Raw genomic sequence first — 5,417 nt, 5'->3', positions numbered from 1 at the left:
ATATCTTCAAGAATACTTTTCAAAAATCGAACTGGTGTATTTAAGTGTTTTACGCTCACATAAAAAAAAACCTATGTGAGTGTAAAACACTTAAATACACCAGTTCGATTTTCGATACCTCGTTACTATGAAGGCTTGGTTTGGTCTAATATTTCATCGGTGGTAGTGTCCAGGGTCACTGATGAGGAGTGGAATTCTACGAAACTAGTCTGGCTCACAGACATACACCCCAATGAAAGAATAGACCATTCCAAGCTTTTACTTGTTGTTAAACAAATGTTTAAACAACTCTATTTATTCAATTAAATACTTTTTCAGTCTCCAAAGAAAAATATTATTGTATAAGGCCTCTATAAGGAAGACGTCACTTACTGTTTGTTTGTTTTTTTAACTTTAAAGTTTTATACATATTGTTACGTCTCTGGTCGTTTGTTAATTTCTGGTATAAATTCTTCTCGAGGAACTTCAGCGATACAAGTTCTTTCTTAAATAAAACTAGTTAATTCTTTTTCAATACAACTTTACAATACATAGAATTTCCACAGTCACTTTAACTTAAACACACGCTATAATTCACAACAATAACAGTTATTACAAATAGTTATTACAAACAATGATTTATATACAAAATTTCACAAAGTTACATTCAATATAAAATCATCTTTCTAGTCTGGAACTTCCTTGATATTGAGAGTTTACGATGAGCGAGTTAATTTCGAGTTGATGTAGGTGCAATTCACTAGCTAGCCCTGTAGTTCTCGCTGATCACACGCCGATTAAAAGTCGAGTTTCCACCTATGACTTTAGGTAATGTTTTCGTAAAAGTACTACTGTCCGATGTGAATCCAGTGAAGTTAAATGGTTTGTAATGTTCGAAATTTATAACCGTTCCTGGTCAAATATATGAAGTTTCCCGATTAATAAGCGTTAATCACAGTTATAGCTTACAAAGTTTACAGCACACCAATTACAGCAACCCAATAATAGATACTGTTTATATTACAGCAACCCAATAATATTAGGTCGTCAAGAAATTAATGTCACTTTTTTAGATGAAAAACCCGAACAACTTGTATATCAAAACAAAACATTTATTAAATGAAACAGTCTCCATTCTTATCGATGATGCTTTTCCATCTTACAATCAGGTTGTTAATACTCTGATTAAAGAAATAATTTGGTTTTGAAGCAAAAAACATATCGATGTCCTCTTTAACACCTTCTACATTTTCATACGTTTTCAGAATAAGATGGTGTTGCAACGAACGAAAAAGATGGTAATCTGATGGAACCATATCTGGAGAATATGGTGGGTAGAAGACAACTTCCCAACACAACTCCATAATCTTGTGTTGTGTCAAACATGCCACATATAGACGTGCATTGTCGTGGAGGAGAAGAACACCTTTCTGATTAACGAGTGAAGGACGTTTTTGATGAAGGGCTTAATTTGAATATTTCAGTTGCTGACTATAGATCTCTGCATTGACAGTTCGCTGTGGATTGAGGAGTCCTACCAAATGCAAAGAATCACTTTCTGCGGATGTAGTCCAGATTTTGGGGACGGAAGGGTTTTTTCGTCTAGGACTGAGCCATTATTTTTGGTGTTTAATATTCGCATAGAAAAATCCATTTTTCATCACCGGTGACAATTCTGTCTAGAAATGGTTCACACGCATTACGCGCCAGAAGAGACGAAGCAACGTTCACACGTTGGAAACTATGATAATCGGAAGCACCCAAACACCTTCTTTATGGAGTTTTCCCATATTCCTTAGATGTTTACTATTGTTTCATGAAAGACATGCAATTTCAGGACCATTTCATGACTGTGTTGCCTTGCGTTAGACTCAACAAGCATCTTCAGAGCATTAATATCAATTCCAACATGTCGGCACCTGCCATCACAGTTTTTAAGGCTAAAGTCACCTGAACGAAATTTGCTGAACCATCGTTGACACCTACGAACATTTAAAACATTTCCATAAACTTATTTGATATTCTTTATGGCTACAGAGGCGTTGTTTCCTTACTTGTGTTCAAACAACATTATATGCCGAATGTGTGTCTCATCGTGTGCCATCACTATAAGGGATTTACACATTATATAGGCTACACTAACATGACGTTAAGGCAGTTCGTTTAATTATTATACGTGATGTATACGTTATTTGGGGGTTGGTTAATGAAAGTGTTCCAAAACGCGACATTAATTTCCTGATTATATTTATAGGCGTATGGAGAGTTTCTCGAAAATTCAGATTATGTAATAATACTGATGCTAACACTAGCGTTTACGTACACGCACATATATTGTTGATTGTTACACTCGAGAATCTTCTAAAACTTTAGAGAATAGGCGAGAGTTTCGCAATACATGTTTGTCAGTATCATTTATGTACATTTCTAAATATAAATTAAATTTAAACAAACATCGATATTAAGATAAGTATAGAATAATAAATCAGTCGCAATAGAAACATGCATTCCTGTAATTATGACATCGTAAAACGTTGTTATGTATTTCTAAGTGCACTCTTGTTCCGTACATAAATTAACGGAAAATGTAGTTACATGTAGTATTCATAAAGTGTGTGTATTAAAATAGATCTTAGTTCATCTACAAGCACGAACATGTACTTGTAAATTGGGAGAAGTTTAAACAATAAGTGGCTCCTGTGAGACAAGAAAAACGATATATTAGTATAAATAATTATTTAGTTCATTTTCAACAACTCTACGGAGGGTTGAGCCCGATATATCGAAGCGACTTTGAATATGGAAATCAACAAATCACGTAACAATAACACCCGATATGAAGTCGCGATGGAACACCCTGTATCACAACTACATTTTGATATTGTAGGTAGTGTAATGTTACCGAAAATTGATCGTTTTGGGGAATGGTGTGTAACAGTCATCTCCTATGTAAAATATTTACACACTCAGATCTATGTGTTCAGATCATGAGTTAAAATATTTCCAAAATGTCATTGGAAAACAAAAGAATATGGATCAACCTTGGGCACCAGAAATATACTGCAACTGTTGTAAGCAAAGTGTGGCTTTTTTTAACGGGCGTGAATCCACGAACACAAAGGCCAGTGGCAAAAGTACACATCATAGCCAAGGAGGATTCCCATCTGAAAACAAGGCTAACAAGGTATGGGTTCATAAAGATAAGACTTCCAGTAATACCTTCCGTCCTACCGTCGTGTATCTCAAATAGTTAAAGAATGGAGGAGGTATTTGGATGAACAGTTAAGCCTCAACCGAAGTTTCAACTGTTTCCCCTTTGCTTTATTTGAAATTGAATATTTCATAAGTTCCTAACACTAGTCATTGTATTCTATATTAGAAATTATATTGAATTATTATGTGTTATTGCAATAATGGTTACGGTGTGAACTTCTTTTCTAATTATCATAATTAATTACAGTTATCATAACAAATTAGTATTAGACTTGTTATATTTTTAACACTGCGTTCAATCTCCTAGGGTTTTTCATAGAAAAAGAAGAAAAATATATAATAGTATTTCAACCATTCAATGTCCATCATATCTATTGCTGACGACGCGTCGTTTGTTAACACATAGTTAAAGTAAGCGTTAAAACATTTATTTCCATAGGTTTCCTTATATTGGAAATTCTATGGTTAACCGAATGAGAAAGCCATGAACAGTTTGTTAAAGTTAATTCTATCCAAATTGCACAAAAAAAAAGAGATCGCCAACGACACAAGTATAGAATTGAAAGCATAACAATACAGAAGTTGAGTACGTTATATTAAAACGATTTTGGAAACTTACCACTTCATTACATTTAATATCACCATTTCTGGCCTCGCTCTATCTGACGACCGTGTATCTTGACAATAACTTTGTAATGCTCATAAGGCTGTTATGTTGAGAGTACTCTACTCGTTCCTGCAGGCTTTCCATAAGTTATCTAGTGTATAAGGTCAGAGGTTTCCTAGCGTCCCTTAAAATACTCCTATCACACATTAATCTATTGGTGCTGCGTTTGACGACTTGATTGGTATGTTTTCAAACAGAATAGCACATACCGTGTAGGCTTGTAGCTTTTAGCTTGCCAGTGTATCTTCAGTGAAAATAGTTTTTTAATTCAAAACAGGAAACATAACTGTGATGAGCATTATAAAAATATAATAATCGTTATATAACATTCAGGTTTGAGAAGAAAAATTGAACAAATATTAAATAATTTAACATGTGTAAGAACTCGTAGCAAAGTGCTAGGAATAATAGAAAGTATAAGTCTGATGTGGTTAATAAGCTTTGAATTTTTTTCTCTAAGTGACAGTCAAATATTAAACATTTAGTACGGAAGTAATATCAAGGTATATCTTCAGAAACTAACATGTTTACTGCTTCATCCCTATTTTTTCATTGTGTACCGAATCCTATATGGGCTCACATGTGCAACGCTTCTCAGTTTAAGGTCATATTTCTGACTTTTTTATTCGCTTTTTAATACGAGCGCTATCTACAGCTTCAGTCTCTAGTGAGCTAATATTAACTTCTGATCAAAGTAATGCAAAACCTTAATCAAGATAACTAACTTGGTCATAAAAATATCAAGATTTGTCTTTGGCCATATTTCGAAGTCTTTTCTTGAACATTATATTTTTTTTTATAATGCAGCATACAAAAGCGATTACTCAACATATAAGCCTATGAAAGCTACAAATTACAAATTATATTATATAATAAAACTGAGAGAATATTACACCTGGACCGATAATGTTTATCCACACTGAGTGGTTTTCGAAGGTCAATCCATACTAATGTATCATTCGGTCATGCCGAAGAAATACATGTGTGTTGTGTGCCACATTAACTCTTGACCAAAAAGAAATATCAGGCAGTGATGGAGAAGTAGGAAGAAATAAGAAACTTATACCAAAGGCGGTGGGGGTGATGAGACTCGAGGCACGAGATCCACAGGCTCACAAGGCCGGATTTGATACGTCACAGGTGTCTAATATGCTCCAAGAATTATCGATGCCAGTTCAGACAATGACGGAAGATTGAACGTGAACTATTGACTTTACTATGGAATGCTGACCTTAGTATGGAATAATGTGTTTGCAATGAACTATTGCGTTAACCATGGAATATTGAGTTTGCCATGAAATACTGAGTTTACCATGAAATACTCTGTTTACCATCGAATATTGAGCTTACCATGGAATATTGAGTTTACCATGTAATATTGAGTTTACCATGAAATATTGAGTTTACCATGAAATACTCTGTTTACCATGGAATATTGAGTTCACCATCGAATATTGAGTTCACCATGAAATATTGAGTTTACCATGAAATACTCTGTTTACCATGGAATATTGACTATACCATGTAATATTGTTTGTTTTGAATTTCGCGCAAAGCT

The sequence above is a fragment of the Limulus polyphemus genome, unplaced genomic scaffold (assembly GCF_000517525.1).
Source record: "Limulus polyphemus unplaced genomic scaffold, Limulus_polyphemus-2.1.2 Scaffold2598, whole genome shotgun sequence".
Classification (NCBI taxonomy): domain Eukaryota; kingdom Metazoa; phylum Arthropoda; class Merostomata; order Xiphosura; family Limulidae; genus Limulus; species Limulus polyphemus.
The sequence above is the reverse complement of the archived record's forward strand: the minus strand, read 5'-3'. Positions refer to the sequence as shown.